Below are 24,582 nucleotides of genomic sequence, written 5' to 3' on the forward strand. Positions count from 1 at the left end.
TAGCTGTTGACGTGGTCCACGGTTATCCTGTCGTATCCTGTAGATTTGCTTCTTTGGATAAACTTCAGTGCCTTTTCCGCCCTTTTTCAGTAAATAATAGGAACTCGCAGGCCAATATTGCAAGTTAAGCATTGCCCCTTTGCCGAACATTTCTAGCGTACCTCTTTGGGTGGAATCGTTCATCAACATTTCTCCTCCCGTTCCTATTGTGCTGAATGAACCTTGCCCGTGTCTTGGCACGTGCATAATATCTTCCCGAAAAGCTAGTTTCTCCATAGTTATTCTGAAGCCCCTGCTTCCTTTAACGAGTCCTCAGTCTTTTTCTTGGTGTAGGCATGAGTGTAACTATCGTTACTATGTTAATCAACTGAACAGCGACAGCCATTTTATGTCATCCACCGTCATTCCCAGTTTTATGTTGCTACTTATTGCAATAGTTTATTTTTCTGTTACTATCACCGCTGAGATTCCCTCTTTAGAAAAGTTTGCGCGTTGGAATTTGCCGAAAGGAAGTTCCAGATGCACCGAGGGGTTCTTAGCACCATCTGCTGTACTCTGGTGAGCTACAGCTGCGCACGGTGATGTTATGGCCTAGTACGACGGAAGTCTGGGATGATCGCGTTCTGGTGAGCCAGCTGAGGATAGCACATGCTCCAATCCCGCAGCTGAGGCGGGAGTGGTGAAAGCTGCCGTTTTGTTTTATTTGGCGAACGCGGGTATCGGTGGAGCTCGGTCCGCGGAGCTTGGCCCGGCAAGTCACCGCAAAGGTTGCCAAATAAGCGCCGCGACTGCGGTCAAATTAAGGTCAATTCTACCGCGACGGCGAAACCGCTCAACGAGATTAGTAAAACTTTGCTTTAAACGAAAGTGAGTGGGTGGAGGTGGGTGATGCGGTTAACTATGGCAGGAGAAGCTTGTCAGATCTTCATTACTGTGCTGCAAAATCAGAAGTGGAGGTGCGTAATACTTCCGAAGTTTGCCATTCTATATTGAGAACAGGCCGATTAAAAAGGGCTGTTCGTACGAAAAAGGATAATTGGTGGTTTGCGTTTTCAGATATCTACCAATGTTTCCAAAATCTTAAAAATCAATATTATTCAACGTAAACACGCTGAATAATATTGATTATCTTGTTTTTCGTTTGACAGCAAACATTTTATGGAAATGCACAGTTCTTTCGGCGGGATGATACAAGAGAGATATAAGAACTTCGCTTTTTAGGTCAGTCAGAACTAACGAGCTCGTAAAGTGTACAGACGAGAATGGTTTTAAGCTACATCTTTTACATGGCTCATGCTCCTTAGTTTCCAATAAATAGGGTATTCTGTTTACCCCACCATCCACCTAAATAGAATAGCTGTGCCCGTAAAAAAGTAACCCAAGTTTTTGGGAATTCTGCTTGATGAAAACCTCTGAGTTGTTCCAAATATAAGCTGCCCAAAAACAAAATGTATAGAGGTAAGGAACAAACTAAAAATCGCTTCCCACCAGTCTTACGGTGCAGATAACGTGGGCCTGCTGCGTCTTTATAACAGATGAGTAATTTCGCGGCTGGACAATGAGAGTGTCTTATACGGGTCTGCTTCGAAACGAGATATCTGAGGTTTGCAGGCGACACAGCCTTGCCAAGAGAGCCTTCGTAACACCTGCAAGAAATGCTTGGCGAACTACAATTAGAAAGCACGGCCATGTGGCTAAAAATATGTTTGAATAAAACTAAAGTAACGAGGAATTCACATGCCGAGGGCGTCCTCTTAATGTTATGGGAAATGAAACCATAAGGAAGTACAAGAAAATAACCACCTCGGACAGATATTTGGTGCTGACCCTAATCACGAGACGGATATCCGGCACAGAATATGTATGGGCTGTAGGGCACTCAGGAAGCACTCCCAACAACCCATGCATTCTGCCGTTATTGAAATATGGAGCTGAAGCTTGGCTCTTTACTAAACACCTGGAAAGCAAACATAGGTCGACTGAATGGGCCATGGAACAAACATTGATAGGAGTGACACCTAAGGACTGGAAACAAGCTTCGTGGATCAGGGAACAAACATGAGGAGATGATATTAGAGTTCACATTAATAAAAAGAAACGTATTCGGGCTGCCCATCTAATGAGATAAACTGACAACCGCTGTACCGCCAGGGCAACAGAAATGATACGAAGAGACAGGTCAAGGGGAAGGCCAATAACACAATGAAGGATTAAAATAGGAAAATTGGGCTCGAACAGCGTAACACAGGGCCGGTTGGAGGCCGATGGTAAAGGCCTTTTTCCTGCAGTGGACCTTAGTAGGCTATTTATTGTGATGATTCGAAACATGCTTAAAAATGCTCGGCCTACTTGGGCTCCGTCGGATTCGGCTTGCTTCACGAGCTTTCCGGACGAGCAAAACCTACATGCCTTATGTCGCCATTGGGGCCTAGAAAAGCAGCGCTCATATACAGACCTTATGTGTGCCATGGTGACAACATTCACAAGGATAGGTCGCACAGACACTACACAGTCATATTTTTTCACGACACACCACTATTTGTTTGTGAAAAAATCGGGGAAAAACGTTCGGTCCTCTATGTAATAATGGAGTGTTTGCATGCGATGATGCTAGAATACGACACTTCTCCCAACTTTACACTTACGCAATTTCTTCATATCCATCATTGTTCTATTCAACTAACCTACGGTCACAAATCAACGCCTGTTAGCTCATCTCGGTGACATCGAATTGAAAGAGCTGATTTTTTACTACGTGTAACTCCAGTGGCCCCCTAAGTAAACGAGGGCGTCTCGAAGCGTTTCTCCGCTATGCGCCAAGGACCTCACTTCCTTTCTAGAGCAACATCGACGCTTTGAGGCTCCTAGCGGTTTTACGCTGAGCCTACTTCACGTTTCAGAATAAAGACCGTCTACCCCCATACGTACAACTTCTTTACCAAGTACGTCATAATTACAGCATTCCTATTTTAGCCACAAAACATGAGAGTAAATAAGAATACATAAGGTCTTGGCGGTGTTTGACCTTTTGTGCCCATGCGTTAATAAAACAGACAAATAAAAACAAAACGTTTAAAATAAATGAAATAATTGGACGCAACTTGAGATCCAGTCTGTCACACTCTTCAAGTACTAGCTGGCGATAGTCAAAGGAAGCTGCGTTGTCAGTTGTAGGCGCACAGTTATAGCATTTTTTTTTGTAATTTACCCTATGCTGTTTGAATAAGCCCCATTTGTTTTATATCTCCTGGCGTATAAAATGAATGTCTTTACTGACGTTCGAATTTTAGATCCATCTTGATGGTCCATTCAGAGAAAGAAACCTATTTAGCATATTTAGAAACCTATTTAGAAACCCATTTAGCAAATCAGCACATATTTAGCTGACACGGAGGTAGCTTTTTACCTCAGCCTGCCAGTCAAAACTGCATCAGCGCACTTTGTATGGTGAGCTGTTGTGTCGTGTACCTGCCAAGCAATTTTGGACGTAGATATGGTGAAATATTCCTGCCTGCGGTCATCTCATTGTACCTGTGCAACCTCTCCCATCAGTTTATTTTTCATATTCAGGAAACACAAAGGGAGATAGAAGGACGTTAGTGCAACTTGAGAGTTGAATGCATTGAGCATGATATATTCATTGCTGATGGTGGCATGGCAGTTCTATTCTTGTGAGCGGCTACCATGACATGCCGAATATCTGCAGTGGCTGTAAACGAAGGTAAATAACTCAAGCGATGATATTAGCAAAATGAGTCGCAACGCTGCTCCTTTACGGCTTCCTAAACATAGATTTCGGTGGCCCGAGATAGCATTACGTACCGGGAGGGTTCCATAAGCAACCGATTCATAAAGTGCTCAGGGCTGCGAAACGTGTCATGATAAATAATTGACTGTAGTCGTAACAGAAAATTAAGACACAAGTTCATTGATTGCTTCCGCTGCCGTGTGCATGTTTGAGAATGCCCAAATCTATTTCTTTCCATCAATTACGAAGAATAGACGTTAAAACTCTTAACTACAGTGAAAGCGTAAATGCCAGTGTTCGGGCACTCTGAGACACCTTTAAACATTTTTTTTACAGTGTATCAAGCTTCCAGAGGGTTTTTGTAAAGTCACAGCCCGGTTCAACTGGAGGTACCAGTACGCTGATGTTGTATTTATGCTATTGTTGCTCACTGAGCGGATTTAAAAAACCCTATAGAAAAAAAGTGTGTGAAAAGTAGTAATTGATTTCATTAAGCTTCGAGTGTGACTGGTTTTTTTGTTGAACACAAAAGCTCATTGCTGTTAGTAAATTTTTTTCTTACTGGTTTGTACCAGGTTCAGACACTCCACCGGCGTAGACAGCTGATTGAACAAACCCGCATGAGAAACGACACAGCGGTGCGTCCTTGCTGATTTGTAGCGCTATAGATTCAGATTAGGTACCATTGTTGTATTGTACAACGTCATATAATGAATTCCTGCTTTAAGCAGTTCACACATATTTACTGGTTTCGGTTTCGTCCACCTAGTTTAAACATGAGAGTATTTTCGTTATTTGTGAGCGATTTTGAGGACTTTTTTTACCTAAATAACTACGAATTAGTCAAACCGGCCCCACGGTTAATCACTACCACCAGCGCATTCGCTTACGGGTGCTTTCATGGTATATCACCTTGTTTAGGGCCGAACAGGACAACACCTTGGGACGACAGTGTTTTAAACGTCGCTAGAAATGCCCAATAAGACATCTTGCACACGGACGGCGCCACATTCGTGTTAGTAAAACTTGACATGTAAAATTAATATCTACCTCTCTGCTGGTACAGCTTTCATGAATTTCTCACTTTGAAAACGTCAAAAGAAACCTTCCGTCAACATTTAAAGTCATAATAACACGCGTTGGCTTATGAGAACTCACAGCATATTAGAATAATTGCAGAAGTTCAAAAATTTTCCTGAGAACACCACGATGTTACCACTCACGATAAATTGGTTGACGCTGTAAGGGACGCTGGGTCTGCATGCAAAATAGGTTGTTTGCTCCCCAAAGCACCGTCAGCGTTTTCAAGAAAGTACGAGCGTCATCGAGAACTTCGCAGAAAAGCAGAGCGGAGAATACAAAAGCCTTCTTAAACCGACGATATTTGAGCTGCAAGATCAAAGTGCACAGAAACAGGTCCAACAGCCCATTCCAAGCTTGCTAATCAGCGTTCGTGCCAGTTATGTTTTGAGCTTGATCCCAGTATGCCGCCCACTGGTATATGACAAAGTTTCCACAGCTTGAGAAGCTTGCGTATCCGTATTTCCTTGTTCTCAGAGGTGACCCTTCAAAAGGTTGATAGCAAAGTGAGGGTTACCGAAGAATTCTGCCCCATTATCCGCACCCTGCTAGTACAATGACGTGACCTCAGAGATGCGCGTGTATTTTACCCCACCAAAATCTCTAAGCTCAGGAATCTTCCTTTTAGCTTTCGAGAGCTCCAAAGACTTTCGACCATATCACTTTGTCTCCTTCTCGCGGTGCTGATCACACCACGCACTCGACTTTACATGACGTGGGTGCCAAAGGTTTTGAGCAGCTATGCTGTGTCTGCAAAAACTCCTGGAAGGTGGGGTACGTTGAGGTAAGCTGGAAGATTGGCTGGATAGCGGCAGTTCTCAAACCAGGCAAACCGGTATCGGATAAAAATGGATACCAACAAAAATCACCTTAAATTCTTTTTGGCAAGGTAAGAAGACCAATGATTCTGGAACGGCTAGGTTGGAACTTTGAAAACCAAGACATATTTCTATTATTTTTATGGATTCTAGTGAGGACGACGCAGCAAAAACAATTTTTGCAATGTCGGTGCACATTTAATCTGAAAAAACATAGCTGAGAATATCACTGTAGGGGCACATTTTCACAACAAGGTTGCATTTGACGGCCCTGCACACACGTATAGCCGAACAGGACGCATATGTGATGGCCGTGTGACTACCCAGGAGATCGCAACACTTACGTGGTCGCCAGTGATGGTGAAATGACTAAGCACTCCGTGCCACAAGGTGTTTCTTAAGGGCTGTGTCTTGAGTCCAACATTTTTTTGGTATGTTGCTTTGGACAATCCTCAAAAGTCTTGCCCAAGAGTGCCAATATTTTAATATACACAGATGGTATTGTATCTGGGACTAAGGCAGAAACCGCCGAAACATTCGCACCACACTCCAGAGGTCAATTCTGGGTATATATCTCACTACCTGCTGTCGGACAATTTTTCTTCAAAGGGCCCCTGCTATCGTTTTCGCGTGGCTCGATGTCTCACGCTGTATACACAGCGTAGAACGTGCCCTAATAATTAAGTAAACCAGACACTGCTTCACATGAGTTGTGAAGAGAGCGGTTGAAAGAGCTGCTTTTGTTTTGAGGAACAAGGTAAGCTATAGGTGCTGCATTAGGTGGAAATGGTTGTTTTTTTCCAGCAAAGGAAAAGCGCCGCTGTAAAGATGTAAAAAAATATGTGATCCGAACCTGGGTATCCACTGTAACAGCCCAATGCTATATCATTGCGTTATGGGCGCACTGTTTTATTACATAAAAGAAAATGCCAAACAACCCCAGTCAGAGGGAGGCAAACTATAGTCGCCTGTCAAATGCAACATGCATCAAACCAAACATATTACAACAAAACGGCAGCTACAACAATATTCATAACATCACATTAAAATTCAGGCAGCCATTGAAGCACTGAAACCAGTCAAAAGTATCACTTGAATGCTCATAGACACTGCGCACTTTGGCAATCTCCCCCAAACATAGGCTTTTTGTTGAACGCACAGGCTGATCATGACGGTCTATCATTCTAGCTGGCCGTAGACTGCGAAGGCTAATTAAAAAGAAGAAATCATAGGGAACACTGCCGTAACTTGGTACCACGCGAAATCAAATGGTAGCAGGGTTGAGGAAAGAGTAATTGCTTAGCGTACGCTGCAATAAATACCCAAAACAAAATAAATCCCCCAAATGTTGCCCAAAGGTGGCCAATCTTTGGCGTAGTTGTTAATTTTGTCGTGGACCGTACTGACGTAAAGGATTGGTCAGAAATGAGGAGCCTTCAGGGATTAATGTGCCGACTTTACAGAATTCATAAAGCCATGAAATAAAAAAGTACAAGTCGTAGAATAGTGCGTGCCACACGGCAACTGACCCTGAAGGCTTGTGAACGTTAGCTGCCCGGAACCCTGAGTATACAGAAGCTGTGGCGTGTGCCACTTTGCTTGCTGTCGTAAATTACGCTGTGAGACGAAGAATACGAGAGAGAAAACAGAGGCGCAAACACAGTGTAGCAGAAAAAACGCTAGTCGAAGTAATGTGCTTTGAAAAACGAGACAAACAAAAGCAAAGAAACAGACGGAAAAACGATGTAGCCGTAAAGGAGTTGTGAATAAGTATTGCCAGGCGTTCACTTTCAAAGTAAGTAAGCTTACTTAAGTGCCCCGAAAAATGTTTAAGGCATTTTTTATGCTGAGTGGCCCTTCATGGGTCTCCTCCGCATACTTAATTCTTTGCGTATGTACTTTTGCCCTGCCTAGCATTTTACAATCCTACCTAGCATGTTACATTTTACGCCCGTCCCGCATGAGCCGTATAAAAAAATTGAGGGTCTTAAAATCAGTGCTGCAAGAGCTGTTCGCGGGTGCCTTGGTTTACTTAAATGCATGCGGGCAGCTGGAAGTTTACGGGAAGGTCGGTGCTTTTCTGCCACAGTGATTCATTGCCAGGACTGGCTCAGAGGGGCAGTGCTAATTAACTAGATGTCGTAAATATAATTTGGCAGCTACAATTAAGTAACATGTTACAGACTCGTTGACGTCCAATTTCAAACTAATTCACAAGCCAGATTTGTCCCGGTGTGTACTCATGCTGTAAAATGAAAGCATCACAGTTCCCGGAATCAGGAAAAAAACGATCAGGCCTGCGCACCTGGGCTACAATTATCCCCGTTCGAGTATAGATTGAGTGCTTACAGAACTTTAAGCACATGTAAGTGGATGGCTAGGCTACCAGGAACTTATATGCCATCTGCGCGTATGGTCTATTGTCCGAGAGCATCATCAAGCAAAACGCAGCCACAAAACATCCTACGCCGCCACGAAACTAGCAGCTCTTTGGGGCTTAACATTGTTTAATTAGAGGACATCCTGCCCAGCATTGGTGGTCTTTCTCCATTTGTGGTGCGCTTTACAGATCCTCCAAAAGTTACCTAACCACCCCAGCCAGTTTGTGTGGTACATTATTAAAACTGACACAATGGCAGTGCCCGGGCCATCACGTTATTCTTTTATTGGTGCATGGTCATCTGTAATACCAGGGGATATACGATCCCATGCAGCCGCAAAGGCAGGCGACTCCCTACGCAGCATAATCTAGCTTTATGTCCCCTAGAGGGCTGTAATTTTCATAATTCTGTAACTGGATGAAATTTTCGAATTTCTGAGTCAGAGTACCGTCGGGACAGATATAAACTTCTGCATGCCGCTGACCCGTATTCAGATCTCTGCTTCCAATGTTGCCTCAGCACACCGCCTGAAAGAGTGCTGTACCATCTCCGCTTTACTGTGGTGTATGCACGGGGCGGGCGACAGTATTCACCAATGGGCTTGTCGCGTGCTGTGTGCGAGACCGAGGGCATGTGACCATGTGCATGTGACCTCAATATGGCGCTACGCTACAACGGCAGCCAGCGCACTAGCTCGTATACGACAGGGAGGCAGGCTAGAGCAGTATGTGGATATTATGTGCCGTGCGCCAACAGTGACGATTTGTGTTTAGGGACTAACCGTTTTGCTGCATTTTGCTGGGGATTAGAACAGTGTTAGTTGCCCTGGGTGCATCTACTTTCGTTCGCGTTGTGATGTCTGCAGTTCTCGTTCTTTTTGCTTGGCTTTCTTGCGTTTCTGTGCAATGTTTTCTTTATATTTTTGTTCAGATTTCTCTTATAGAGTTTTCTAATAGAATTCTGCTGCTAGCATTTTCGTGCACGAAATTTAGACATTCTATTTCCCCCTCAGGGGTGTACGCAACATTTCCTAAATTCATCAGCCATCACCGTAGTGATCACCAGGATCAAAATGAAGTTTTTCAACAACAAATAACTGTCTGGCGCAGCAAGCCCTGACGCTAGCAGGGCTTATATCTCCAGTTCAGAGTTCAGAGTTCGACACAAGCCGATCGCGAGGCAAGTTCACTTTGAACAAAGGTCACGCATCCCACACAAATGTCGAAATTGTACATTTGACTTTGTGAGTGACCGCGACTTTGTTGCTAGCCCTCCAGTTTACATTTAAGAGGTTCCTCCCTCCCCCCTTATGCGTTTTCAGAAGAAATAAAGCAAGAAAATGCGTAGATTGATCATCAGTCTAACCGGTATCCAGCGTTAGATTTGCGAAAATGTAATTGCTTGCAGTAGTATGGTCTGAGTAGTTCAGTCCTCCGAACGTGCGCTTCTGGAGATCGGGCAGCTGCAAAGTGCCGCAAAGCCATGCCCCGAGTTGACGTCACACGTTAAGAGTACGCCGTGCTTTATCGCGGGCGGGCTAGAGCGGAGCTACGCGAGCGTGCGCCTCCGCTCTGGTAAAGCGCGGCGTACGTTTGACAAGTGACGTCAACACAGGGGCATGGCTTTGTGGCACTTTGCAGCTGCCGATCTCCAGAAGCGCACGTTCGGAGGACTGAACTACTCAGACCATACTTCTGCGGGCAATTACATATTCGCCAATCTAACGCTGGATATCGGTTCCACTGATGATCAATGTACAATTTTCACTTTACAATCACCCGCCCACCTCCAACAAAAAACGAATTCATCTTGGTGGAAAACAAAAGCGCTCAAAAAACAGGGACGAAGGAAGACGTAGAAAGCACGGCGCTTGTATAAGCGCCGTGCTGTCTACGTCTTCCTTCGTCCCTGTTTTTTGAGCGCTTTTGTTTTCCCCCAAGATGAACACATACTAACTAGCCCAACTTTCCGTTCTTCTGCAGTGAAATGAATTAATTGCTGCCGTAAATAGCAGTTGGAACTCATTTTATTGCGTTCGCAACGGCCCCAGATCACCCCGTGCAAGAAAAACAATTTTATCTCCTAAGGCCTACTTTTTAAAATTACTTAAGGTCTGCCCTGAAACACCCTGTGTAAGGGGCCTGCATACATATCTTACACAAGCGCGTGCTCTGTTACTAGGGGAGCTCGTAACCACACAGTTCAGTGACTTAAATTTCCTTTAAAATGGAGACACTGTTTTTTATTTTAGCTAGCATGTAAATTCAGTGCACGCGGGTCTTGCAAAATACAATGGAGCCTGAATATTGCGCAGTGGTTATGTCCTCAAGAATATGTCCGAAGTACATATTTTTAAATTAAAGCAGCATTATTAGGCCCCAAAGAACTCCACTCGTTGCAAAGAATACCCTCGTTGCAAAACAAAGTCTAGACTGCATGCTTTTGTCGAAAATTGGGATATCGTATATACAAAAACAAAAAAATGCTACAAACAATATGCTCAACACGTTTTGGTTTATTTAAAGGAGTTGTTTTTTGTTGGCTAAAAAAAACCTAAAGACTTCCGTTATCAAAAAGGAACTGAGCACATGTGAACGCATTCCCATAAATAATTATATTACCGGAGTCTGTTCAAACAACCTGAAGTTTTTGTCCTGTCCCTTTCAATATGTATGAAACAAAATTCTTGAGTGTGTTAGCTGCTCTTAAAGAATGAGCATTCTGAACGAACAGGACTTTGAAGTTGTACCTCTTGGGCACATTCACCTGCCACTCTCGCACAATGACTGAAATATTTTCGGAGTGTCAGTTAATACGAGGCACCCCTGGGTCTTATATACCTTCGAAGCTTCCCCAATCTTCACCGAAGCCATCAAAATAGCCACTGGATCTGTCACCACCTCGTGTTCTGGCCCCTGCTCTTGCCCTGCCAACCATTTCTCCCCCTGCGCCTGCCCCTCCCTCAATTTCAGCAGCACCACCAACCCCTGCAGCCAGCCCCACGCCAAAACCGATATTAAAGTTAAGGCCAGCGCGCAGGCGGGTTCGCAACCGCGCTCGAAAGCGCGCCCAAGCTGCAGCCCGAGCCCGAGCCCGAGCCCGAGCCCGCAACCGCGCCCGGGCGCGCCATCGGGCAAGCGCACGGACTGCAGTTCTTCCTCTAGACCGCAGTCTACCGCCGGCACGTAATCTAGGTTGGCGCTGCCTCTGGAGTCGACGGCGCAGTATAATAATAAGGCGCGGCTCAGCAGGCCTTGGTCTTGGTAAACCGGGCCTTGTGGGTGAACGTGCGCCTGGGGGCAAAGGTGAACCACTTGGCGAGTTGCTCCGTCCACGCGGATTTGCGTTCCAGGGCGAATTGGGGCGTCTCGGCGGCTCTCCGAGCGTACCACTTGTTCCAGGAGAACCGGGGCTAACTGGCTGCCCTGCGGCTCCAGGTGAAGAGCCGGGTGGCCTTGAACCTCTTGGCGGGCTGGTTCCTCTGCCTAGATTTCCATTCCAGGGCACGCGGGGGCGGCTCGGGGGTCCTGCAAGAGTACCACTTGTTCCGGGAGAACCGGGGCCAACTGGCTGCCTTCCAGCTCCACGTAAAGAACCAGGTGGTCCTGGCGCACCTGCGGGACCATCCAGTGAATTAACGCCAGTAATTGAGTAATGAAGAGCGATTCAGTCAAACGTGTCACCATCTGCCGCATTTAAGAATACAACTTTACCTGGCGAGCTGCCTCCAGAAGGTGGCGCGTCTGGTTCTGACGCAGGAGAGGGTGGAGGCTCTTCATTCGGGTTCGTGGAGCCGGCTAAGACGCCACTGCCTCCAGGCCCGATAGGTACTGTTCCGGTGGGAACGGGACCACTGCTGCTTGGGGTGCCCCGAGCACCTTCGCTGTTGACGTCAGGTGTTCTAGGTCTATCAGGCGGGTTAGCGTCAGGATTGAAGGAGCCAGCTAAGACGTCGCTTTCGGAGTACCCTCCGGGACTTTCTTCTGGAGACCAGATGTTGTCGGGACTGTCCGGGTTACGAGCGCCAGCAAGAACGTCGGTATTAGTATCATACCCGGGGTTCTCGAAGAACGGATTTCCACCAGGATTGCCATATATTCTGCTGCGGCCTTGTAAGCCAGGTAATCTGGCTTCGGGCAATCTCACTCCGCCGTTTACGCCGCTATTCGGTCCAGGATTCCTTCCGCCATCGCCTCGAGTGCGAGGGCCCTGGAAGGTTCCGCTAGGGCCTTGAGGCAAGGTATCAGGAAAGCTTCTCCTTGGTGCTCTGACATCAGTGATGACCCCGCGATTGGGTAATTGCTTTGCTCCGCCACCTGCATCTGCGGAAACAATACAACACAAAATATGGTACATAACTGCGAGATGACATTTTTAAATATAAGTTAAAATTATTAGTAAAGCTCTTCGACATGGTACGGGAATTTTAATTGTTGCAACTGTTCAGAATGCGCACACAAAGCGCGATAATGTCACAGAATGCGGACTATTGGTAGGATACAATAAGGAGCTAGGATGATATAAAATGTGCTGAAACCGAGCCATATCTCATACGTACCCATTGTATTCGTATCTTACAACTGCCTGTTTGTCAATCACACTATAAGAGCGAAATTCCCTCATTGCCATTCTTCACTGTTGGCTTTCTTATTATGTTCATCCATCGAGCCCCTCATTTTAAATTCTTATATCCAACATGCAGAAGGCTCTCTGTTTTGTCTATATTGGTTCCAAATAGCATACGGGGACTCATAGGAGTGGACTGCTCTTACCAGCCGTAGACGCTCGTGTCACTTCCGCGGAAAGTAAAACAAAGGGTACCTTCGTCTCGAAGTTGCCGGAGCGACGTTGGCTACTACTGCTAAAGGTTGGAAGCACTCGCATACATACAAGCATACAGAAAAATGCAGCGGAATTCTGTTATTGATTAATTGTAGGGTTTAACGAGCCGACGCAACGCATGCGATGAGGCGCGCCGTAGTGGAGGGCTCGGGAGTAATTTTGACCACCTAAGGATCTCTTACGTGCGACGAAATCTCGTACACAGAGGCGTTTTTGCTTGTCGCCTCCATAAGAAAAGCGGCCGCTGAGGCCGGAAATCAAACCTGCGTCCTGATGCTCAGCAGCACAAAGCGAAATTCTGTTGCGGCTGGGGTTAAATTGGTGGAGCATTGGCCTCTGGGAGGTGCGGGCAACGACCATAAAAAATCCATGGGGCGAGGGTGGGGTGAGGAAAGTGGAGGGGGTGTAGGCTACTTCAGCTTCGCGGTACAAACGCAATAGTAAAAAAATACCGGCATTGTAGGCGATCAAATTAGGTTCAGTATTTATTTATTTAAAAATACCTTACAGGCCCTTGTTGCAGGGCATTGTGTAAGGGGGGTAACAAAGGGTGAGTGTCGCGACAGAACTGTAAGGGAACATCAAACTTTGAATGAACTTTGAATTAACGGAACAGCAAATAACACGATATATGTCACTAAAGAAAAAAAGAAGAGAATGTACAAAAAAAAAGTCATTTGAAGTGACACATCGGAACATTGCAGGTGGGAAGGAATGCAAATATGCGCAATACAACTTAGTAAAAAACACCTAGTACACACGTAGTTAAAAACTAGTACACACGTTAGTACACACGTTAGTTAGTACACACGTAGTACACTTGCAATATTAAGAACATCAACTTCAAATATTCAGAAGAAGAGGGGCAAACGAATAGGTAATTACAGGATAGAACAGCAATACCATTTTGGCTTCTTGTGGCTAATAGTTTCCAACTCCAAGTTAGGGTGTTCCAGGTAAGACGCTTAGATATAACCGCTGTTACAAGTAAGTAAGGGTGCGGCTCATTTAATTAACGCTTCTAGAAGAGACACTTATTCAAGGTACACAGCAACCCCATTTTTTAAGATACCGGCTGAATTTCTAGTGGTTTGAAATATTTCGCTCAGTTTCTTTTCGTACTAAAATTGCTTGGACCCCACCATGAAGCTATAAGTACGTTAGCCTCAAATTGTAGTGCACAGTATTCATATGACTTTGACTTTCATACCCACAGGTGTAAAGCGCGAAATGTGGACTACAGACGAAGGGGGGACGCCCAAATTTTACGCTTTACACTGGTGGAATTGAGCGGCAACTCGCCCAAAAGTCCACCTTACTCATACTCTGCGGCCAAACTAGTCGTTCTGGTTGCAGGTTTTGTACTAGTCATCACTGCTGTTGCAAGTTTCTGTCGCATGCGCGTCCGTTATTACACTCTCCCGCTGTCGAGTCTGCAATTGTCTCCTAATTTATCTGCTGGACTAGGGACTCAACCAAGGCTTTGTTCTCAAGCCACTCATCGCGTATCAGAGTCTGCTCTCTACTAAAGTTGTCTGCTCTCTCTACTAAAGTTGTCTGCTCTCTACTAAAGTTGTCTAAAGGTGTCTGTTCTCGCGCTCTCACGCAGTCAAACCTCCACACATGTAGTCGTCATGAATCTTGCTAGCCTAATTAAGGGCAATGAAAGTGTCAGTGGTGCAACGCCTGCAGTTATTCTGAATCCACTGGCACTTTTTATGAAATGTTTCTTCTTCTGGGCGTTTATTCCTTTTCGCAAGCGACGAAATGAACTCTACAGTGGTGCCAGTTGTGGCGCCTCAAATCGTTATCCGCCGACTAAGACTGATCGCGGGATTTTTTATCCCTCATGCATCAATACAGCGCCCAGACTTCCATTAAGGAACAGGTGGTGCTCCCGGTTAGACAGTGTACGAAACAACGTATAAAATGTAGCGTACGTACGAAGGAAGTTTTGACATCCACCTCAATGCAGCCATACGGCTACAAAGGAAAGCTGGACAACTTTCTCACAAACTTCGCAGCTGAAGAAAAATTCGTTCTGGTCCAGGATTGAAACCCGGCCCCACCGCTTAACCGGAGCAGTCGCTCAACCAACTGAGCTAGCCAGTTTGTAGCGCGAGAGCAAATTGATCAACTCGAAGTGAAGGACAAGTGTTAATCGACCTGTCCATCACCTGCCCATTAACACCTGCCGATTAACACCTGCCAATAACATCGAGTTGTTGATCCATTCGCTCTCGCGCTACAAACTGCTAGCGTTCTGGTTAGCTCCCTTGGTAGAGTGGTCCCGGGCTCGAGGTGGTCCCGGGCTCGAATCCTGGACCAGGACGAATTTTGCTTCAACTCCAAAATTTCTGAGAAATCTATACAATTTTACTTCGTAGCCATACGGCTGCATTGAGGTGTATGTCAAACTTTCTTGCGTAGAAACCTACTCCACCTTGGGGATTTCCCTTAATTCTGGTCGAATAAAACCTGGCGTTTGCGTGCCATGCAAACTTTCCAGCAGACCCCTTTTCATAGGAGCGCTACTGCCATATAAAAACATTTGAAGTAGCTCACACTAATGCGTAAACCTTGAAGGTAGCGAAGCTGTACGCGAACTTCACGACCATCACGAAGGTTTGAGTCCACGATTGCAGCCCATTTGCATTTTCTTCGCTGCCGCAATGACCTTTACTCCATAATTGTTGCTATAAGTGTGAGCTTCTTTCATTTTTCTGGAAGTGATAATAGCTGGACATCACCTTGCAGGGGCGTACACTATGACGTGTCTTTCTCGTTACGAGCATATGTTGCCAAGAGTACTGCGAACGCTGGATTTGTTTTGGCCAGTCTTGGCCAATATAACTAAATGAGTATGCTTGGCTTCACAAGTGGGTGCTGGGGACGCTGGGCTGTTGTCACGAAGCGCGCACACACGAGCGCTCGGCATTTTCTTGGTTTTCTTACCTGCCGGGCGGTCACTGAAATCTTGGTTAATCTCCTTAAACGGGTATGTTTGGCTTGACAAACGTGCGCAGGAGACGCTGGGAGGTGGTCGCGAGGCACGCACACGTGAGCGCTAGGTATTTTCTGGGTTTTGTTAACTGCCCGGCGGTCGCAGCGACGACCGCGCTCGCGTGCGCGCGCTTGGCACCTTGTTGCTCTTTTTGACTGCTGACACGAAAATTATTGTTGGCGAAACAGCCTCGCTGCTAAAAAGTCTTAGAAGGTTAACACTCCAACTGGACAAAACTAATCGCTGTTTCTAGAACGTCTTCCAAAGCGCACCAGTACCATACAAGTATCTGTTTCGAAGTTGAGAAAATGCCTAAAGGGGCGTCCTCACTGATTCTCTTGGTTACAATTAATTATTTAAAGTGATTTATTCCACACAACTGGGGCAGGTAATAGGGAAGGATCTTCCTGTAGCCGGTTTAGCGTGTGTACGCAGGCCCCCATTAACCAACTGACTCCTGTAAAGGTTGCCAGAAGGAAAAGAAATTAGGATATCGTAAATAACTGATAGATAACAGCCTGGGTAACACATTGTATGCTTCTGCTTATACTCCAATACATGCGGAAAACTAGAGTTGTTTTTGTGCAGGAGAAACACAAAAGTGTTGCACAGAAAACACGATGCACAAACACACTTTCGACTGCAATCTTGACGTAGGTTGCGGGGTGGATGTAACGCCTGACAGTTTTTTTTGTACATGATTACTTTCAAATGCTCGCACACGTCCCTCAGTAAAAAGGGGTCTTGGCTAGCCTGATCAGAAAGTTTGGTATACCAGAGCTTTGATGTCTGGTCTGAAGATTTTCTTGCATAATTGGTTCAAGATAGGTACAAGTTGTACGCTCGTGGAAAAAAATCGGCATCGTTTTTTTGATGAAACAAAACTACGCTACTACATAATCGTCTGCGCTAAATGCCAGATGCTTCAGTAAAAATACGTCCGCCAGTGCCGCATAGCTGTGCGTAAATCTTACTTATTTAAAACTGCTTGTTTTCACAACGAAAAACTGTTGATACGAATCAGCGCTCCATCGTCATGCAGTCTATAATACAAGGCATTTGGTGCTCACCTCGCTAACGAAATGAAGCTGAAAATTCCAACGTTTTCTTGTTTGACTTTCACACGAAGTTTTGAAGAAATGGAAGGGCAGGAGGTAACTACTGCGCCTTTGGGAGGGTGATTGGAGATGTAGGAAACTTAGAGAACTACGCGTACGCTTACATTTATACCAGGGGTAACTACGGAGTGTACAAGCTCAACTTGTGATGTCCCACTAGTAAGTAATGAGGAAGTTGGAAAGGCCCGCAAATGCATGAAAATAGGAAAAGCTGCAGGGTGACGACTGCTCATCCGTAGATCTTTTCAAAGAGGGAGAAGATATTGTACTGAAAAAGCTTGCTATACTATTTTCAGAATGCGGGAAGAGTCAACAAGTGCCCATAGTCTGGAAAACGACAACATTATTCTGATTTATAAGAAGGGAAATCTCAAGGACCTCAAGAAAAACAGGCCCATAAGCCTACTCGCGGTTGTTTACGAGCTTTAGTCAGCCGCATAGGTGAGAGCAGGGATTTGCATCAACCCAAAGAGCAGGCTTGGTTTTAAGAAAGGGTACTCAATCATAGGTCATATCCACGTCGTGTGTAAAGAGAGTTGGCTCAGCCTCTGTGACAATCTGCGCGGAAGACTCTCTACCCGTAAGACGTGGCAATTGCTCCGCCATCTCATAGACCCACTGGCCAGCAAAAGCGCTACTAACCGAATCATGGCGTGCACATTAAGCAACTACGCAGGAGGTGCGAAGAAACTAATGGAAGAACTCAAAGACAGGTACCTGAATACGGAGAAGAGTGTGTAGCAACCTGGGCCGTACAGAGGCACCTCTAATGAGGTCTTGGAGAAGCCTTTCATCGACTCTGAATTCCGAACGGCCATTTCTGAAAGTAATAAACGCATTTCCTCAGGGCCGGACATTATTACGTACAGACTCCTCAACAACCTGAGCGAAAAATCCAGACAAGGGCTCTTTGGACACATGAACAGTGCCTGGGAAAGCGGCGTGTTGCCAGGCAGCTGGAAGGAGGCGGAAGTCCGGTTCATCCCCAAGGCTGGGAGGTCACCAAACATAGATAACTTACGGCCGATTTCCCTCACGTCCTGCGTGGGCAAGGGTATGGAAAGAATGGTGTTGAATAGGCTGCAAAAACATCTGGACAGCACTGATCAGATGCCGGACTCTATGTTCGGATTTCGGAGGCAGTTAAGCACGCAGGACGAACTGCTGCAACTGAAGGAAGAGGTCATGAAACAAGCCACCAAGCAATCGCCTAGGGCAATCTTGGCGGTGGACGTCAAAGGAGCATTTGACAACGTCTCCCCCCGCTAGCATCCTAGCCAACCTTCAGGACACAGACTGCGGAGAGCGGGCATACAACTATGTGCGGGATTTCCTGACAGGCCGCAGCGCTCGAATCAAGGTGGGGAAGAGGTATCTGCACCCACAGTGTTGGGAAGTAAGGGGACCCGACAGGGATCCATCCTGTCACCTCTTCTCTTTAATATGGCACTATTAGGCCTGCCCAAGGCGCTCGGAGTAGTCGATGGTTTGGGGCACGCACTCTACGACGACGACATTTTGCTCTGGACGACGAAGGCGGGCTCCTTAGGGTGGATTCAAGATACGCTGCAAGCAGGCGCAGATGTTGTTAGCAAATACGCGAAGGAGTGTGGACTGCGATGTTCGCCTAAAAAATCTGAACTGGTGGTTGTCTGCCCTCGGGCGCCCAAGACACAGAAGGAAGACGTGAAGGTGGTCCTAGAGGGCGAAGACCTCGTTCGAGGGCCCAGTGTTAGGATTCTGGGGCTCACCATCCAGGCAGACAACAAGGCCACTACGTCTGTGCGCAAGCTTATGCACTCCTCAGGACAGATCCTGTACATGCTTCGGCGGGTGGCAACAAGGTGGAAAAGACTGAAGGAGAACGACAGCCTGAGGCTGGTACAAGCCTTTGTGGTGTTTAGAATAACGTACGCCACACCTTACCTCCTAATGAACAAGGGAGAAAAGAGCCAGGTGGACACAGTAATACGCAAGGCAGTGAAACAAGCCATCGGAGTTACCATGAGTGCGTCGACGAGCAAGCTCCTCCAGATGGCCCTACACAATACAGTGGACGAGCTGGTTTAGGGCCACCTATCCAGCCAAAAATAGAGGCTGAATAACATTAAGGCGGGCCGCCGTATCCTGGGTAGAATCGGCTGGAGCGTGGCAGAGCTGACCGATCGAGAACAGCTTGCGGACAAATGGCTAGACACAATCAAGACCAAGCCTCTCCCAAAGAACATGAATCCGGATCACCATGGCGGCAGGCGTGAGGCTAGGGCTCGTGCCCTGAACAGGCTACTGGAGAGCGAAGACGGTGTCGTCTTCACGGAAACCTCCAAAAACAAGGGGACGACCAGAGCAGTGGCGGTGGTGACAACTAGGAGTGAGCTGCTGACAAGCGCATCGTTTCAAATCAGAGATGTGGAAGAAACGGAAGAGTTGGCAATTGCCCTAACCCTGACCCTTCCGGGAATTTCCAAGGTTGTCACCGACTCACAGCAGGCGTACAGGAACTTCCAGTCAGGCTGGGTGTCCCGGCGGGTACTTCGCCTCCTGAGAGACAGAACACCTCCAGAGAGCCATGTTGAGTTACTATGGGTTCCAGCCCACTCCTTGGTGGAGGGCAATGAGTTTGCCCACCGACAGCCCGCGCGTTAACGTACAGGGCAACGGCTGAGGAGGAGGCCAGAGGTGAACCTATGGTGACCTATAGAGAGATAGTGCGGCACTATCGAGACAATAGGCAGAAACGTCCCGCCCCGCACCCGGAACTCCCGCGGGAGCAGCAAGTACTGTATCGACAGATTCAGTCAGGATCTTTCCCTCACCCTCGCTTACGGAATAGCATGTTCCCAAATCAGTACGACAAGACCTGCCCGTTATGCAAGCAGCTCGGTACTCTTCACCACATGATAGGAGAGTGCGACGTCAGCCCAAAACACCCACCCCTCATCAGCAACTCCTCCACTAAGATCCTACCCTTACCCCTAGCGAGCGATGGGAGATATTGCTGTCCAGCCCCGTCTTGGAGGATAAGCTACGGCTGGTTACCAGGGGCCAGGTGGCGAAGGCAGCATATGGAATCCTGTGAAGGGGGATCCACTCTCATTCAGCGCGTTTAGCGCTGACATGGTGTGCAATTAAAGTTATTCCTTTCTTCCTCCCACGTCGTCAACCAAGTGATGAAAATCCCGCAGTGCCCACTAAACCCCGTTACATAGCATTTGTAGACTACGAGAAAACGTTTGATTCCATACTCACCGCAGTCATGCTGGAAGCACTAAAAGACCAGGGAATAGAGGAGACCTATCTAAGACTTCTAGAAGACATATAGAAGGAATGCACGGGCAGAATAACCCTCGACAAGCAAAGTGAAAAATTTCTAATCCGAAATAGAGTAAGACAGGGAAATACCAGTTCTCCAGAACGCTTCACAGCATGTCAGGAGGGGGGGGGGGGCTATTTAGAAAGATTGACTGGGAACACATAGGAGTAAGCGTAAACGAGGAATACTTGAGTTATCTTAGGTTTGCGCATGGCATAGTCTTGTGCAGAACACATATCAACAATGCTTGGGGAACTACAGTTAGAAAGCACGGCCGTAGGGCTAAAATAATTAAGAATGAATATAAAGTAATGAGACATAACAATGCCCAGAACGTGTGCTTCAGCTTACAAAACGAAACCTTAGGAGAAGTAAAACGATATAACTACCTCGGGCAGATGCTTAGTGCTGACCCCAACCACGACAGAGAAATCTGGGGCAGAATAGGTATGTGTTGGGGAACACCCGTCAAGCACTCCCAAATAATGAGAAGTAAGGTACCTCTGTCACTCAGAAGGAACATTTAGTGTCATTGTGTACTGCCGGTGATGACATACTGTGCTGTTAATTGGGGCCTTGTAAAACAACCAGACAGCAAGCTTAGGTCGGCTCAAATGAACCATGGAACGAATTGCGTTAATAACACTCAGGGACAAGAAACCAACTGCCTGGATCACAGAACAAAGTAGGATTGACGATATTATACTTCAAATAAAAAAAATGAAGTTGGGGTGGCCATGTTGTGAAACGAACGGACAACCAATAGACAGTGAGCATAACTGAGTGGATACCAAGCGATGGGTCTAGAAGAAGGGAAATACCATTAATCCGATGGAGGGATGAAATACGGAACGCCGGAAGTAAACTGTGCAACCGAGCAGCACAGGACAGGAGCGGTTGGAGGTCATGGGGAGAGGAATTCGCCTTCCAGGGGACCTGAGCAGGCTGATGATGATGATGAGCATTACTCATGCCCATTTTGTGGCTTGTTAAGGCCATGTGAATTTTCAGTTTTAAGAAGAAAAATAATGTCGCTGGCAGACAAGTTGTTTCCCCTAATGAGACAGTCACACTTAAAGTTGCAGACGTTAGTGCAAGTACAGAAGGGTCAATGCTTCATTTTTCTGTATTTATTTTTGCCGTGGCTGGAAATGTGGACTGCCTTGCGACGTTTCGAAAGTTCCCGAGCGCTGCAACACTTACGCTGAAACACTTACGCTTCAGAAGACCGCAAAACTATGAATGTTTGTTTGTTCATTAACTCCCTCTGACCAATTGCGTATTTCTTTGTACTTTACCACCATTTTGTTCGTTGTGTATGCGAAATATTAGTTTGTCTAGTTGAGTTACGCCGGCCGGAATGCAGATGTACTCCTATAACAAGACAGCAAAACTTCGGTGAATGCTGAAAAGAGCGAATGCTTACAAAATTTCCGGTCACGGTGGTCGCTTTTGTGGTGGAGGCGAAAAGCAAAAACGCCCGTGTGGTCGAGATTGTGGAGGACGGTAATGATCCTCAGGTGGCTAAAATTATTCCGAAGCCCTCCAATACGGCGGGCCTGATCGCCCGTGAAGCGTCTGCGCGTTATACACCAGAAAAAGAATAGTTACAAACCCGATAGGTAACAATCTCTTCGTTGCAATAGATATGACAGTTGCAGTAGAAAAATATCGCTGGCTGTATATACATACTTACTTGAAGCGCCATTGCCGACAGCGAGTGCATTACCAGCTGCGAAAAAAATGCAGGTATATTAGAAGTATGGTCAAGAAATATTCTTTCGAACACAATCCTTACAATGCGAATGAAAAACTGTCAGATATTTCTAACAACTGTGGAGGTGGGGTTCAGCGTTGTAAGACCGACTGATGTTTCATCCGCGCTCTGTTTTTTATTGCGACACGATCAAGCGGCTCATAGGAGGAAACGCCCGCGTCCCTTTAACTTACAAGTTCCCTTCCCTGCAACCTGAAAGATAAAGCCCAATGGCGAAGACGGATTCCACGGTATGTTTTTATTAAAAAAAAACCAAATAGAGTCAGCAGTCTTTGTAATTTGGTAAGTGTAACAGAAACAAAACACCAAAAAAGAAGCGAAAACCCGCAGTGGTGAAGGCACCTTCAGGCGTCGCCGAGAGAGGGCGCTACGGAATGGATTCTGAACCGTCGCAAAAATAGAGCTCGTCGCTATGTGTTCTCAACGTTTCACTCCCTCGGCCTCACCTGCTTCGACATGCGCAGGCTTGAAACGCGGCCGAAAATTTGCAGGAACATATGAATTCAGTTGACAAATTTTGACAGCTGTTTTTAGAAATTGGACGCCATAAAAAGCACGACAAATACGAAGCCACAAGAAAGAACACTTACATAGGCATGGTGGAGGGTTGAGTGATTTTCCTTTGTGAATGCTATTTCTTGTGCCTCCGTTTTCTGCTATTTCTTGTGCCCAAATAAATGCGGAGGAAGAAGCCAAGTCAGCGGATGAAGCTCCCGAGGGTGTTGTTAATGCGCTAACAATGAGGAGAGAGAAATTGACAGGTGCGAAACTTATCAAGCGTCGGGAAGACGAGGCGCTGCGCAGACGTGGACCCAAAGCGAGACATCCGATGCTCGAGGAAAAAGGGAAATGTTTAAAAATTTCTAACGCCACAATTAGGGCTCACGTGTCCTGACATGATTCAATTATGAGTTTGCAGGGGGCTTTTAGAACGATTGTAAACACGATGGTGCTTCAAACTAGGTGAGTGTGGCCATGTTGCCGTTACTAAAATTTTTGTGCTTGCCAAAAAAGTAGTATTCTTCATAATATTACACCGTTACCATCGTGTACCCTGCGTGTACATTGCAGTGCGTTGAAGTGCGTTTTGTGTACTACGTTCCTTTGAAGTACTGTCACAATGGTAAACAGTAGCTCAAGTTTGCATGAAACAATCGTTGAAATGTACAAAGTATGCAAGCTTGCAAGTTTTTGTATGCTCTGCGTAGCACTTAACGCACCACACAACCGCAGCTGTGAAGTGCACCTCTGGAATTGCTGACGAGTATGTACCAAAGCCGTGCCACGTACCTAACAGGGAAAGTGCAAGCGAAGACAGGAACAACGCCGTCATTAGGTGCCTGACGGGGCGGAACTCTTCGACGGGGGCTTAAGTTTGGAAGCGCGTTTCCATACGAATAGGCTTTAAAATGTTATCGCTTGAGTGAAGTGTTGAAAAAAGTAGATTTTAGGGTTGTTTCGCAGCCTGGATATGAAAAGGCTACGAAAGAGGCATCGAAATTGCTCTGCCGAGTCCGGATCAACTGACACACGTCACCGAAAACAGACTTTTCTGACAGGCATTGAGAAGCGAGGGTAGAAAATCCATCACTCAAGCGTGCATTTTGTATAGCTTGCTGGGCGGGCAGCTCACTGCAGCCCTCTGTGCGACTGAAATAGTTCAAGGCGTTTCCCACCCGTTAGGTAAATAGCAAAACCATTGTACTGAATCTCCCACCTTGAAAGAGGGTGCGTTAATGTCTATGTTGCTTGACGTCACCAATTTTACTCCGAATTGGTAGGTACATTTTGACGCGAAAAATGAGTATTCTATAAATTTCGCCCGAGTTTATTTGAATCGCCTATTGTTGTGCGCAAATCCAGCTTTTCTCAATAGATACATGCAGCTGCAGAAACTTTGAGGGAGCTTCGTAGCGGTCCAAAATGATATTCTTTGCAACGAACGTGCAAAGAAGAATAGACAACACCAAGAATAGCTCATAACGCGCAATGGTAACTGCTCAATTATTGTGAAACATGGCTAAAAACTAACGGATAAACAATGCAGGGCTATACATAGTGTTTAACGAATGAGTAAGAACATTGTACACGACTGCAGGGGATGGCGGCCCTTCTATACACTCAAACGGAGGCAAACTTGAGGGTACACGTATTGTAAGGTCTCTATACTGCACCGCAACAAAAGCGCATGCCCGACAGAAAAGTACCGTCAATACAGCATGTCGTTAAAATAGCATTCGACAAAAGAGAACGCAACGAAAGAGCATAGCGTCAAAATAGCGAGGGGTCAAAACAGCGCGCGACAAAAGTGAAGGCTGCAAGAGCAAAGAACTGAAGTAGTTCTGCGGTTTTCTCACAGACTCTGATTCTTACTGAGCAATCTGCGCAAGATCTTTTAATTGCAGCATATTAACAGAAATAACAGTTTAGCTGCATTTTACGCTGTTACATTATTTTGGGCCGCAAATCTTTGCACGAACGCAACGAAAATGTCATCCAAT

General features: G+C 46.2%; 1 long non-coding RNA gene across 1 annotated transcript; it reads right to left on the bottom strand.

Moving 5' to 3' along the window:
- Positions 1 to 10,035: 10,035 nt before the first annotated feature.
- On the bottom strand, positions 10,036 to 23,610 carry LOC144148114 (uncharacterized). Its single transcript, XR_013317978.1, has 4 exons — positions 23,372 to 23,610; positions 22,001 to 22,036; positions 11,741 to 12,349; positions 10,036 to 11,641 (listed from the first exon to the last, which is right to left on the bottom strand). It is a non-coding gene; the product is annotated as an uncharacterized LOC144148114 (long non-coding RNA).
- Between the last annotated feature and the right edge of the window lie 972 nt (positions 23,611 to 24,582).

The sequence above is a fragment of the Haemaphysalis longicornis genome, unplaced genomic scaffold (assembly GCF_048455015.1).
Source record: "Haemaphysalis longicornis isolate Haplotype H1 unplaced genomic scaffold, Haemaphysalis longicornis Haplotype H1 scaffold_77, whole genome shotgun sequence".
NCBI classification, from domain to species: Eukaryota; Metazoa; Arthropoda; class Arachnida; order Ixodida; family Ixodidae; genus Haemaphysalis; species Haemaphysalis longicornis.